General features: G+C 40.5%; 1 protein-coding gene across 1 annotated transcript in view; it reads right to left on the bottom strand.

Annotated features, from left to right (window-relative positions):
• LOC119777904 (bifunctional heparan sulfate N-deacetylase/N-sulfotransferase 1-like) overlaps positions 1 to 14830 on the bottom strand; it is a 70881-nt gene extending 56051 nt beyond the window's left edge. Inside the window, exon 1 of the mRNA XM_038276911.1 lies at positions 14638 to 14830. The gene's annotated coding sequence lies outside the window, so the exon portion shown is untranslated. The remainder of the gene's footprint in view (positions 1 to 14637) is intronic.
• Positions 14831 to 15439: the final 609 nt, after the last annotated feature.

The following is a 15439-nucleotide window of genomic DNA, read 5'->3' as shown; positions in this document are numbered from 1 at the left end:
TGACCACTTATGTCAATGTAAAGTAGCTAAGGATTAGCTTTTTATGGAGTTTTTATTTGAAGAACGATCATCTGGAGGGAAAAGGACTTTCCCATGTTCTAAGGAGAAGACCAAAACAGTTGAGGAATGAGAGGCATTAATGTAGTTTGTCATGGATCCTGCTGAACATAATCCATATTTTCAAATTGCTTCCAGATGCTAAGTCCTGCTGCGTATTTTGACCTCATTTTGCCATACTTTCAATCTTTAGGCTTCCTATTAGTTCACATCTGCAAAGGCACCACCCAATGGATTTCTGAACCCCTTAAAGTTTGGGTCGTTTGTCTTTCATTTAAAACTTTGCACAAAAAAAACAACAGTTTATGCTTTTTAATCAAATGCCTAGAGAAAAAAAAACAACTACAAAAGCAAACATAAAATCCTCACAGTCTACACCTTTATATCAAAACAAGGCTGTTTCTTCAGAGACAGAGCGTACATCCCCGGCATGAGGCTTTGTAATTTCATGGCAATTTAATGACACAGAAGGCTGAGAATCCAAACAGGATCCAGCGTATTTTGTGAAAAGTGTTATCCCTACAGCTGTTCAACAAATATCACACAAGTCCTGCACAAAACTTCAGCTGTGTGTCCAATACCTAACATCATACACATTGGTACCAACAGCTATGATGGAATCCAATCATGTTATGGGAGAGGCTGCATTTAGAAATGTCTGCAATGTTGACATTATGAAGTAAAGGTACAGTTAGACATCTAGGAAACTGTTTGTATATGAGGGTAAAGACGGGTTAAACCATCAGCCAGATAATTATTGTTCATACTTTGAATTATCAGTAAGACCCACAAAAAACTAAGAAATGTGCAAAACTGATGGCTCCCATCAAGTTAGGATATGACTGCTGCAGAAAAATTCCAAATGTATTGAAATATGGAGCATTTTTTTTAAGCTGTGTTAGCCTTGATCTGTGCTGTAAAAGAGAAAATGAGATTTACCAGAAGGATTTTTGCTGGCTTTGCTTCTCAAAGATCAGGCTGCAAAAAAAAAAAAAAAAAAGATTTTATCCAAGCAGTAGGTTTTTAGGGATGCAGAGGCAGCTCCATAACCTTGGTCTTTTTTTAGGAAAAAAAGGCCTTATTTTGCTAAAACTTTGCATGGTTATGACAGCTGCATGTAAAGAAAGAAGGAAGACTGAACTAATGAATTTGCTAAAAATCAGAAACACCGATTAAAGCTTTTTTAGAATAAATGATCAGAAATCAACAGTTAAACCTCGGATCCTTAGCATGTTACATTTGTCTAGAATTTGCCATAGCCTTATCTTGCTCTGTGCACGAAGCAGAAGCCAGCACAGGCCAGCTGGGAACTGGTAATAGGAAAGAGAATTTTCCATATAAGGGTACAAAAAAAAGCACTTATTAAAAATGAATAAACAGAAGATTTCATAATATAACTAGATAAACACAAACATGCTTTGAGATACAGACATGTCGCGCCAAATCTCTGCTCTTTTCTGCTTTTGTTTACAGCGAATAAAAAAACTGATGGTGCCGGAAAACAATGTTCTGCTCCACACACTGTTAACAAACATGTCTGAAAACTTGCTCGGACCCTTCTGGGATGTTTTCATTCAGACCTTTAGACCACCTTAAGGATCCTGGTAGGAGGAAAATATCTTTCACTGCAATTGGAACAGATATGGAAGTAAAGGCAGAGATATTCTCGTGATCAGGACATTCTGTCAACCGACATTAAAGCACACAGCAGACATTTACAGCCTTCTGGAATCATCTGTGGATTTGTGGAGGATTGTCAGGCAGGAAAGGATAAACAACATGCTTACATGCATCTCAAACCTCCATAACCAGGGCCCGTGTAATGCATAAATCACAAGGCTGTGGATCAAAGAGGACCAAGCGATGCATGGTGCGAGCACAGGAAGCGCATGAGCCAAAAGGAAAAGAAAAGTTCTAGGAAAAAGAAAGTGGAGCACAGAAAGGACTAAAACACGGAAAGAGACCTGCAGCTAATTGAGATGTTTATTTCAAAGCCATGCTGAGGCGAAAGCGCGAACAGCAAGCATAGGAAAATATTTAAAGATAGAATAATGGTGCACAAAAAGTAGACCCCCCCAAAAAAAATACAGAGAAGCCCCGACAAAGGCGAGAGAACGGAGTCAGAACACAGCGGTGCCCAACACAACACAACCAGAACAGGCTGTAATTGTGTTGTGCCGGACTGACCCCAGCGCATCCCAGCAGGCACTGCATGATGAATGGGCCTGGTATGACTACATCCAAACACCCCCTCCCCTTCATCTACCTCCTCCTCATCCTCACATGCTCTTTTCTCTTCCTTGCTTCCCTGTTGCCACTGTTAGCCCCCCAAAAAAACACCCTCCATTCAGCCGCTGCCATCCTGTAAGATTAATTTGCATTTAGGGCACTTAGTTCTTGTATTGTGAGCCGACACAATGACATATTACAGTGCATGGCGCACCTATTAAACATATAGCCTAGCACGAGGAAGAACAATGCTTTTTTTTCCCTGAGAGATATTATGATGGAAACAAATGTGTGGAAGGAGAAGCATGTGGGGAAACAGCTTGATTGGTTGAGAACAGAGAGCGGCTGACACAGAAGTCACCGCAGAATCATTACAGGAACAGTTAGATAACCTCGATTAATGATTCACTAAAGCCAAACTAATAAAGTGGGTCAGACCGTGAGCTGGCAGTGGTAGCGAGTACGCAGAGACCTTCAGGTTATGGGGCCGCGTGCGAAGAACAGCAGCAGAGAGATGGAGCTAGTAAAGAAAAATTAGTGGGAGAAAGAAGCAATAGAAATGTTGGTGCAGCTCCACTGTAGACCCTGAGGAATGAGACAGTAATGCATTGGAAATGGGCTTTTTCCTCCATCTTTGCACGCTCCCGTTCTCCTTCTACTGATCCGTCGTGCCGAAGTCCATAGGGAGCGAAAGTAAATGGGGAGGGGGTGAGACGAAACTTAATTTGCCACACTGTCTCTAGCTATCACCCACGACGCCCGGGGGCCCGCAAAAAGAAATCGATTCTGGAATTTCAGAACAGGGAAAAAGTTGGAGCCAAATAGAGAAATAAAAACAGCCGCACACAGAGACAATGGCACAGAGGGTGGCTGGGAGAAACGAGAGCAGCGATGGGAGGTTGTTTTGGGGAGGGGGGGTTAAGTAGCTAGGAGGACGGTTATGTAGGCCAGATATTAACTGTGCGGTTATCATAAACCGGGTCTGAGGCCTGGCCATCTGCGGAGGCCACGGGGTTATTCAAACAATCACATCAGCGTGGAGGATAGCCGCTGCTGCTGACAATGCAAGGACCAAACTCAGCAAGCCATTACTTCACCCTGTCGCTCTCCCAGTAGATGTGGGGGGGGGGGGGGGGGGGGGGGGGGCTGGATGGAGCTGTTCTTCAAACCCTGAAGCGCACCTCTGGGCTGCCAGCTGACAAAGAGGAGCTTAGTGGATAGGGCGTCGGCAAAAGGCCTCCGTTGGAGAGAAAAGAAAGAAGCAAGGGCGTCGACTATAGAAACGGCTGTGGATTATAATGGAGTCCCATTACTCGCCTCTAGCTTCTCACTACCTGTCACACAAGCACTCTGAGAACTAAAACAGTAAAGCCACGGCCTTTCCAACTTCAAAAGCCGCTTCGGTGTGGAAGATAAGCAGCCGAGCAGAATAAAGGACGGAGGAAAAGAAGAGAGGGGGATGTTTAAGGAAAAGAGCTGTAACGGTCTGAATAAGAATTTCAAAGAAAAGTTTAGATTGGTTTGCATTTTGCATGATGTTGGAAAAAAATATTCGCCTTTTATTCTCTTACAGCTCTAAAACCTAAATACAAAACACCTAAAACTGGAAGCTGGAAAATCTGACCTTCCTTCACAAAGCAATTATTATCACAATAATCATTTATCCATATTAGCCATTGTTGGGTTATGGGAAATTTGACAGATTGAGAACCTCTTGATCAGCTTCACCTCAGCCCACAGAGATAGGGAGACATTAGGCCCGAGTTGAGCTCCAGGGGGATTACAGAGAGAAAACAAACACAGGCCTTTGGCTGGGCTCATGTGGCTTGGTCCAGACACCTGTGTCCCATTCACCATTTCTATCCGACCACTTAACACTTCACAGAGGGGGCAGACCACTGTTTGTGTTTGCAGAACTGTGTCGTTTTGCTCAAGTTCCTCTAGTTAAGCTTCGCACGGCCGAAGAGCTCCTCTGTAAGGACCCAAAGGTTCTGCTGCTGGGTCCTTCCGCTCGGAACAGCCGGCTATCAAACCACTTAACAGACCCCTTCCTCTAGAGAAAAAAAACCCCAAACTGTTCCAAACAACTCTCATTCATCCTGCTGTCGTTCAAAGTCTCCAGGCTTCCTTCTGCCCCATCTGTGCCTATGCCGACCTCCAGGTTGCCAGCACCTGTCCTGCAGAGACAGGGACAGGCACTGCACCAGTATTAGCACATACGCACACACACACACCGACACACACAAACGGCTGCACCACGCAGGATGGATGAGACAGCATTGCTGTGGATCAGTGGAGGGTGCGCTCAAGGCTGCCAGAACCTCCATCCTAGGGGTCTGCAGCACTGCTTTTCTTTTCATCCCAGCAACTCAAGCTAAGAAGCGGGTATGTCATCAGCTTAGGCCCATTTGCCAATGAAACATACTAATCTAAAATGGAGATGATCCATATCTCTGGCTGAGCACTTATCCATGCAACATAACAATTAGGTTAGATTGAAGGCTGAGCTGTTTATATGTATTAATGTCCATTCGTATCCCTGGATGACTTTCCTGTTCAAGAATCAGCCTTGCTCAACCGACGTGCTGGTGCTTCAGCCCATAGATGCAGAGGGAAGAAACCTTCAGCTACATTTTACAGTCCTGGTGGGAGCGTTAAAATACCCGCACCTAAAAACTGGATGAGGTCAGAGACGTGCATCCTTTTAACAAGCACAGTTGTCCTGCAGACAATCAGTTTCTGTCATCGCAGGCTGACAAAGGAAATCCGAACCCTCTGCATGACCTTTGTGGAGGCGTCCGCTCCTGGCTTTCTTTAGAGTATCACTGCAAAACAAACTGCCTGGTAAACACTTAGCATCGGTTTCCATCCAGACAGCATCGGCTCATATCAGTGATCTTTTTACAGCCTCAGGATACCAATTCAAACAGAGTAAAACTGGCTACACTAAAGCAGCTACACCCAGTAAAAGATATTGAAATCCAATACCTTTACAAACACTTAAATGAATCCTTCTTTGGAAGCTATTAGAGATTAAACCAAGTATAATTCAGCGGCTGCATTTTGTGGGGCTGTTTAATCCCTAAGGACAATGTTTGACCTAATCCATCAAAATCCCTGAGGTTAAACGCTATGATAAAGCACTTCCTGGAAAACAAGGAAACAAGAACTTCAGCATTATTGCAAGTCTTTATTAAATAAAGGGAGAACAATCTATATTTGTTTACTGATAAAGAAATGGTAAGACGAAACGCATAAGAGGAAGTGCTGGGGGGAATTTTCATTATTTAGTTTCTTTATTGATCAAGCCATGAATGTTGAATTTGTTTTGAAAACTGTATTTTTCTGCAGGTTGTGTTTCTTCTTGGCACAAAAAAGTAGCAAAAAATACTTGGGTATGATGTTCAACCAGAGACTTAATCTTTTCTTTTTTCTTGAAACAAAGGATCTTTATATCAAATTCTTATATTTATATCAATTAGAGTCATTTTGGCAGTAAATAATGATAGGATGGAGGTAGTAGAAAAAACAAAAAACATTCCACAAACCTATTTAAATCTGTATCATTAAAATCTTTTTCTAGTCGTTGTAAAACTCTTCTGTTATTCCCATCAATACCAGTTTTAGCAAACCAAGTATACAGAGATGTAAGAGTAGGTTGAATAATATGGCCTTCCATCCATGAACGGTTGATAATTGTTATCAGTAGTAAAACGGATCTCACCTCGATAGTGTGAGAGAAAAGATGCATGGTTTCATTTTTTCTTTTTTCCCCTTTTCAGTTTAGATGTTTATCTTTTTTTTTCCTCTTCACACACACACACACACACATTTGGTCAATGGTTGATAGTAAAGTAAGCTTCTTAATGTGTAAAGGAGCGAAAGAATAAAAATGATTGACGTGACATTTCAAATGGCTTCCATCTTGCCTTGCCAAACACTTCAGCTTGCATGACTGGAATCACTAAAAATGCACTTTTCTTTGTATTTACTAGACAATCCTTACTCTAGGATTGCAGAAATGCAGTACATGTTTTCAAATTAATTGTAGTGGGACTGCAACTAATAATTATTTTGCAAATTGATTACGGTAAGCTGTCGACTATTTTTTTGATTATCGATTAATAATCAAATAGCAAGAGGTTCTTTAAAGAAGACTTTTTTTTTTTTTAAACCATGTGAAACTGAAAATTTTCCACTTGAGGAGCTTTGGATAGAGCATATTGACAGAAGCAAAAGAGATTGATCTTAAATGCAAAATGTTTACATCAATGGTGCTTATGTTTATTTTTTTGTTTTCTTTACAATTTTGGTATAATTGCTCCTGATGTTGAGTTGCTCAGTCAGCTAAAGGCATGTTTTAGAGTCTCTAAACTCCAGTTAACAATTCATCGATTACTAAATTAGTTGACAATTTCCCTCCAATTAACCTTCCTGTTATCGTTTTAAACTCTTGCTCTCTCTTTGCTCTTTAGAAAATAGATTCCTTTAAAAAGTTTTGTTTGTAAAGATACCTTAAGCAGAAATAGATAACTAAGATAATAATAATCTTTTGTTTCTTTGGAAAATATCAACAATCCCATCTCCTGAATTGACCACGAATGCCTCAATGGACTTCTGATATTTGTTTTTACAAACGTCTGACCTTATAATACGACAGATTATCCAAGTTCAACTATCAAAATTTATGATTTTCATCATAAAAAGCATTTTTTTTTTTTGCAAATGTTGACTTTTGACAGAGATTATGTTTTTATTTCTTATAAACGTGAAAATAATCCAGAAATGTTAGTTTTGTGGCAGAAATCTATGAAGACATTTCTTCTTATCTATAAAGGCTTCAAATACTTCATTTCTAATCCATGTACCATTTGTTCATTTCTTTTTTTTTATTTAAACGGAAACCATGAAAAAAAATTAATTTAGACAGTTTCATAATATAAAATGAAGAGCTTTCTCATTACCATACAAAATTAAATATATGAAAAGCAGAGAAAGAGCATATACATTCATTTTTTAATACTTTGTTTAGAGCTCTTATAGCATCTCATCTTTTTAAGCGCTTCCCAAATACCTCCGCCTGCTGGATATACAAGCCAGCTGTTCTGCCACACAATTCCAAATCCTTCCTAAACAAATCACTATCAAATAAGTTCAGAAATAAAGTCCTTACTAAAGGTCAGAGTTGTATTTAAATAATTATCTTAAAAATGGCTAGATGTCCTTAATCAGTGCATTGAAGGCTGCTACAGGTGCATAGAAAGAAAAATATATAGTTTAGGGTTCCACAGTAGAACCATACATAGATTATTTCTTAGCAAATCTCAAATATAAACTCATTTATTTAACCTTTTCCTCATTTTATATTCAACTGTAGCATAGAATAGCTATTCGAAGTGAAAGAAAGCTTTGATTTAACAAATTTAAGACAACTTGTGTATCCACTTAAAAGATGTCTAGATTACTTTAATAAAAAAAAAAAAAACATTTTTTAAATTTGACCTCAGATATGGAGTTTAACCTTTTTTCCCCCCCAGTTTTACATTTCCAATGACACTGCATCCAACTCGAGGCATGAACAGAGCAGGTTGCACACAGCTTTACTGTTGGTAGGAGCACATGTGTGGTATTTGCAGTCAGCAGGGGCCACCAGACAACTGTATAAACACCCATATGCCCCTCCAACACCCATAGGCCCCTTAAACATCTTCCCTCCTGGTTCAGTTCACTGAATTTTGGGTTTGGTAAGACAGGGTGGAAATCCGACACACATTGCAAGAAAACATTTTCAGATCCAGTGCTAGACAAGCACAATCAAAGCTCCCTTTCCAGAGAAGCGGAGAACCTGCACCCCTCGTTAAGGCTCACCAAAATAAAAGACAGGTAAAATCTTTATCCTTTAAATTATCAACTCTGGGACAAATATCTCTTCTAAGACCCTTCCAAAGGACTACACGGACAAAGGAGGAAAAGTTATCTAATCAGATTGTTTGATTGAAGGCACTTATGATGAGGACGGGGTTAGAATATCCTACAATGGAGTGGTGTGTTCCCATTACAGCATCTCTCCATCTCTGAAAATGGCTTCATTAGCAGGGCTCACAGCCGAGAGCTCCCTAACCGAGCTCATGAACGCGCAGTAGCCCCAGGGTCTGCTGGAATGGCTGAGGTGAAGTCCATTAACACCCAACAGCTTGTTTTTTTGACCGCTAAATAAAACGGGGCGTTTTTTCCCTTTTTTTTCTCCCCCCTCTCATGCTGTAAAAATAGCCTTTAGCTCAAGGGCTTTGAGAGCAAAGAAAACTCTGCTCAAAGCAAAGAGTTATATGTGAAATGGTGACATAAAATGCAACGACGATGATGTTTGTTTTTGTCATTCCTCAGACATCACTAGGCGGAGGATTATTGATCCTTGTGGCAGCCACTGAGTGCCAAACCAGAGCAAAATGGGGGCTAATGCAATGAAGGAACATTGAAATCAGAGCACCTTAATGGGTGACATAATGCATCTAACAATACTGAAGGGGAATGGATACGATAGGCTGAGCTGCTGTATTAACCAGGTCTTCTGACAAGCATTAATCCATATCTCACATAACCTCTTCTGCTCTGGCAAATTTCCTGATCTATGAAGCAACCAGAGCTGGCCAACTGTGAGCCCTATGACATCGCGCTTACTTTCCCAGCCCTTAAGCTCTAGTCATGTGGCACCTGATGAAACGCTACACCCCAGTCGCCATTATTTGTCTGGATACAGGAGCCCGAGGAATGTATCGGATTCATGGCGAGGGGAGGGGATACGCACCTCAGAAACACAGTCCCATCCTCAACAGCTGTCCCGTTCAAATGCTCACCCCCCCCCCCCCGTCTGTCTGTTTCTACTCACCAACATTACACCAGAGGCCAGCCTGATTTAGAACGCACAAATCACTCCTAAAACTAAATATTAAATTCAATAACGCAAAGAAATCATAACATCAGTAAAGAATATTAGTAAATAATTAAACCTTATAAGCAGATGGTAAAGAAAACCGTTCTGAGCACAACTGACAATCTTTGGCTTGGAAGTTATTTAGTGGGGATGTAAATCACCACTTTAATCACAATAAGATGTTTGATCGATTTGATGGATGATTATCAGGATAGAAATACTGGAAATTTCACAAAGGCTGTCACTGTATGATCTCTATTCAATTTAATTCAGAAGTCTACCTCTGATATGTTGCGATATTATCTGCTAGGAATGTCCCAAAATGATATTAATCTCAGCAAGATATTAATATTGGTCCGATATTAGTATGAGTCTAAACTGACATCGGATTACATTGACGGGCATCTAAAATCTTGGATATTTTCATGCTGATAGAAACTGCTTCTGTTCATTTTCAGTGGGTCATTTGTTTTCCTAACTTTTGTTATTGACTTTTTTCCTGTTTTAGTAACTTTATTTGTCCAATCCTTTTCTAACATTTAGCGATATGAAATAAGTAATAAAACCTGGAGTGGTTCATACTGATATCGTATTGGCCAATATCGGAATCAGGCAATTATCATAGCTGCAATATTGTTATTGTATCGGAAATAAAAAATTGCAACAGGACGCCCCTATTATCTGCCCTTCTAAAGGTTATTTACACGGATATCAACTGACACAAACAAACAACTCAAATTTGATTTGACCATGTTATTTCTCTTATCAGGTATATAAATCAGAACCAACTTCCCGGTCTCTTTCAAAAGTAATTCTTATTTTCACTAGTTCCAAAAGTATCTTAATAAAAAGGATTAAATGAAAAAATTTTCCTTGAAAATTTCATCATAAACAGTTGCAGAGATGACGGCTTGGATTTTCATTCAACATTCACTAAATTAATTGTTAACATATGTTTCGATGAGGGTCGATGTTTACACACCCATCAGCTACTGAGAGAAAGATGGTCAAATGTTTTAGTAGAAGTCAATGAAAGGGGGAGGTGAACAGCTGTAATATAAATTTTTTTAAAATCTGAATTTTTAAGATTTGAGAAGTTTGGTTTATTCAGAGAGAGGAGCGATTTTAGGGCAGATAATAGGAAGGCTAGAGAGAGAGTAATGCAAAGATTGTAGAACTTTAACCTAAATGTGAGATTTTGGGGAACGCTGCCATATTTCTTTTTCCAGCATATACTCACAGACGCTGCAGTTTAAGCAATCTTACTGTCAATAATCTCCAATATCAGAGGCTAAAGCTAATTTAACACATCAACTCCACAACAATAAAAGCAAATCCTTCACATGGAAAATGTGGTAATGCCTTATCTGCGATATATACTGTATAATCAATGACCCATCATTGCATGAAGGCTGGGAGGAAAACATTTTAAATAAAAATCTTTATACATCATGGTTCCTAAAGAGAAATTTGAATAAGCTAAAATCAGTAACATAAACTCAGATCATTTGATAAGATGCATCATCTGAATTTGGTTGTTCTTTAAACAACATCATGAATACTGTTTGCCTGTATGTTTCAAATGAATTCATTTCTGTTTAAAAACCATTACACCTTATAACCATTGTAATAAAAAAAAATCTAAAACAGCAGACTGATGTTGTTTGAACAGCATTTTTACTCAGGCTGCTCTCTGCTCAGTTGTGGCTCTGAAATGTACCTTTGCTCATCTGCTAATGTTGGGTCACAATGACTGAGGACTGCTTTGTTCTCTGCTGCAGCAATGGCAGCATACATATATTTAACCGTCTTTTTCTGCTTCTCCAGAGAGCAACAGTTATGCCACGCTGTACTCTGGCCCATAGTGTGGAGTATCTGTGAGTCACTGGCCAGCATAATTCAGCCTGGGGAATTATGACAGAGGAAAATCATTTCTCTGGGCCGCGGCTAATCGTCCAGTAATCTGATCTACCCGCATACTGTAGTGTTCAGCCTTACCGTTAGCCTGGACAGCCGGTCATACATGTGGACGCCCCCTCCCCTCCCCTCCAGTGCTTGCCAACTGTCTAATAGAGACTAGCACCAGTCAAAAAAAATGAAATAAAAAGACAACTCTCCAGGTTTTCCTGAGGATTACAGATGCTATCGGATCATTTGCTAATACTCGGTTTTGCTGAGCTGTTTGAAATGTATTTACTCTGCTCCTACTCCTGGGCACCCCTCGCCACTGCAAAGCCTGAGCTTAGAAACCTAAATACAAGCTGCTTCACGGGTAACAATATTACACCCTGCCTCTCGCCTTCTGGCATATCAATCCAAGGATTAGATTTTTTAATGAGGAAACATGCGAGTTTGTCTGTCAAACAGCGGGATATTTTGGGAGAGCTCCCAGCTGTAGATACGACCATCTAGCAGAGCAAGTGGCGTTGTAGTAGTATATGAATAAGAACCGCCGGGGAGGAGTACCGAAGCACAAAGCCGTGCTTATACCCAGCAGAGGAGCTGGGGTGGTGGTGGGTGTGTGTGCAAGACGAGGGGGTGGGGGGCTTTAAGTTTTGGAAAGATGCCTGGCTTTAGCCACACTCTGAAGAGAGGTCTGCTCCCCACACACTGAGAGTGCCTACAAGAGGCAGTGACATGGAAAAATACAAGAGCTGGCATGTTGTGGACCCTGTAGCTCCCAACAATTACTCTGCTTAGCAATAAATGTGATGGTAGAGTTACTGCACCTGCACCCGATTAAACTGACATCATGAAGTGCAGATAACAATGACTGATCTATTTTTTTTTTCTTGTGTGTTTATTCTTTTTTGTTCCCCTTCCAGCTGCAGCAAAGAATGCATTTTATCTTAAACCTATAGAAGGTGACAAGCTGCATGTTTAAGTAAGTTGGGGCAACTCGAAGGCGTTAAAACGTAGGGCTATCCAAGTAAAAAACACGCTGATATATAATCGAACGCTTGGAGCAGCAGCGGTTGCAGCCTCCATCATCAGAAAGTGCCAGACCACAGCATGCTTGGCAGGCAGCGGGAGCAGTCAGATGGAGGTTTAGATCGACCAGACAAACAGTTGGCACAAATAAACAGAACACAACTTGAGAGTCGGCTCTCTGCAAATTTGACAAACGAATGACAGTAATCTCCAAATGGAATAAGCTGCATCCCCCCCCTCCAACCACCACTAAGAGATACAGGGAGGAGCAAAGCGATACACAATTAGATGGAGGATAACAACAATGTGAAACAGTGATCAAATAATAAATCTTATGAAACCAGAGGGACGAGTATGTTGTCGTTGCAGGAATTCGCTCTGCAGCTGAGGGCGAAAAATGCATGGAAAAGTCCTTGTGACTTTGCCAAATACATTCTGAGCATGAGTCATTTTTCTTCAGTAATCTTTTGCTCACTTGGGTGCGCGCTTCTGCATGCGCATGCATCCCCAGGGCGAAAGATTTCAAGCAGGTCTGGACGGCCCTTTTCTTTTTCTCCTGCAGAGCACAGTCAAGTGTTTGTAGTGTTTAATAGATGCAGCTCTAGGTGGAAGCAAACATTAGCTCCAAAAAACAAAAGCTAAAGCTTGAGCTCTGACGACACAGGCAGAGAGAGATTGCCATAAACATTAAAACAAACATTTGTAGAGAAAATATACTACTTCCTACAAAAGAGCAAAGAAAAACGGAGGGAATCATGCTCCATAAAATGCATTCATGTCTGTTTTTGCCCAGAAAGATGATTATTAAGACGATTGTTTTCTGAAATTGCATCATTAGTGATAAATTTGCCATACATTTAAGGCTAATAATACATCCACAAGATCTAAAACATTCTAATAGTTTCAGTACTAAAGAAAAAAATAAATAATCAGAAGCACTAATTGTTTAGCCATAGATCAAACTCTGCCATTTTCATGTGATTGTGTAGTCTGCACAACCAATCTATCTATCTATCTATCTATCTATCTATCTATCTATCTATCTATCTATCTATCTATCTATCTAAATAGTCCCTTCATACTCATATTATACCCTTTATCTATCATTTAATCTCTGGCGTATAAATATATATACTTAATGTCTGCAGGCTGTACACATGAAAGAAAGGCAAATTACTTGTTTGTGTATGTTATCTTGGCCAAAAAGCTGATTCTAGAAAAAAAATGTATATTGTGTTTCTTATTCATTAAACGAATCATAAATAAGACTAAAAATGCGTTGTTTTTCCCCCTCTCAATTACAAAATACATTAAATTCATGATGCATCAGACCAGATAAACATAAGGGACGATCAGTTAGATGCATCAATGTGAATAATCTTGCAATCTAATCACTCTCCAATTGATAAAAAAAGAAACTTAGCAAAGAGAAAAACCAGCAGCTTGTGTTTTTCCAACCATTAATGCATAAAAATCAATAAGAAAAAAGATTTATGTCAAATTTGAAACATAAATAAATTACCAAAGGGTATGAGCAGGAAAAATATAATCAATGCATGAAAAAAATATTCTTTTTTGTACCCATTAAATGCTTGAAAACAAATAATTGTCACCATTTCCAGCATGTAAACATTTCCAAACAACAGCACTTAGATGGTATTTTGGTTTAACAAAAACAAAAGGTTATAATTCTTGTAATACCATGTTATTCCAAGCAAATATTTCTGTTTAAAATCCTTAAAAGGAAACAAATCAATTCAGAAAGATCAAGAAAAAAAATCAATTGATTAATAAGCGATTATTAAGCATTGGGGATTTTATTTGAACGCCTTAAATTACATATTTTGCTCCTGCATAACTCAGTATGTTATCAGAGATGACAATTGAGCCCCAACCTAATGGAAAGTTACAGCCCTCATTGCTTTGCTTTTCTAATCTTTTGTCCACTCTTTCATTTGCAGCCTAACTGGATGTTAATGTAAACACACAGGGCGATTTCTCCTGCTTTTTGTTACACTTTGTCTCGGATTCCTCGCCCTAACTTCAACTTGAGTGGAGCAGATAAAGCTGTGCACATCCAGGCTGCTGCAAAGTTAGAAAAACAAGTTGGTGTGGAGCCGCTTTGCTGCGCTGCAGGGACCAAGACTCCATAAAGGAATTCCGACGATAAATCACAGAGAGCAGCAGCCGGACGCGCAGCTCTATCCCAGGGCACAGACACTTCCACCCCGTCAACAATAACGCTAGCTTCCCCTCCTCCTACTGCTCCGAATCCCGACGAAAAAGCCCGAAAGCCGCGCGGAGCCTCCACTCTACCGCCGGGGCTTTGTGTTTAGAGCCGGGGAAAGTCAGGCCGGAAAAAGCTGGCCTCATCTCCGCCTGCGCCAGACACGAGCCCCCGGCCTCTGAGCGCCGGAGCTCCTCGCTGCTGTAGCTACCGAAAGGCGAGCCGCACCGAGCGGGCTCGCCTCGTGTGTCGATGTCCTCACCTGGTAGGTTTTGGTCCGGGCTGGTTGGGGTAAACGGGGCTGTAGAGGGAGCCTGGAGCGGGTGGTCGCCTCGGTTTGCTGTCGGCCGTGTTGTGGAAGCGGCAGAGCGGCGGTCGCAGCCGGGGACAGGTCGGGAAATGCGAGAAAGCCCCTCTGTTTCTGCAGCTCCGAGCATCGGCAGTAGCCCATAACTGTCTTCAGGAGGCGCCAGCGATGCGCATTTTTCTTTCCTGTGCGCATGTAAGGAGCACTGGCTTATCTGCATCCTCTCAGATTATTAAGGCATTTACATGCTGTGTCCTGCTATTCTCACACAGCTTTTGATTTGATTCCATTTTTTTTATATCTTATTTTTCATAAAGTGCTCTCAAATGCAGAACAAGTCAAGGGTACCTCCAGAGAGTTCCAAATGGGACCACACATACCAACAATATTTATATTTATGCCAATATAAATCTAAAAATATCTTAAAATACCTAAAGTTTTATAGTATAAAGTATTTAGATTACAAAATAACAGCTGTAGTGTTTTCCAGGCACTCCCAATTAAGACCTGTGACACTAAATCCACCAAAATATTAGCTTAATATAAAATTATTTTGCTTTTCTCATAGTAGCTTTGCCTCATCTGTTTCTGTTTGGCTGTGACACCACTGGGGAGATAAATATCAGCTGTCCTGCTGCCATTAGAACCTGTGTTTAGAGATGTTGGAGATTGGCCTGTTTTTTTTCCAGTGTAGTCCTGTTTCTCTGACTGTGACTAGCTGGATGTGCTCTTTTCATCCTCTTGCTCAGAGCTCGTC

This window comes from Cyprinodon tularosa, unplaced genomic scaffold, assembly GCF_016077235.1.
Source record: "Cyprinodon tularosa strain WSP-4 unplaced genomic scaffold, ASM1607723v1 ctg129, whole genome shotgun sequence".
Taxonomy (NCBI): Eukaryota; Metazoa; Chordata; class Actinopteri; order Cyprinodontiformes; family Cyprinodontidae; genus Cyprinodon; species Cyprinodon tularosa.
This window is presented reverse-complemented; position numbering and strand designations above follow the sequence as displayed.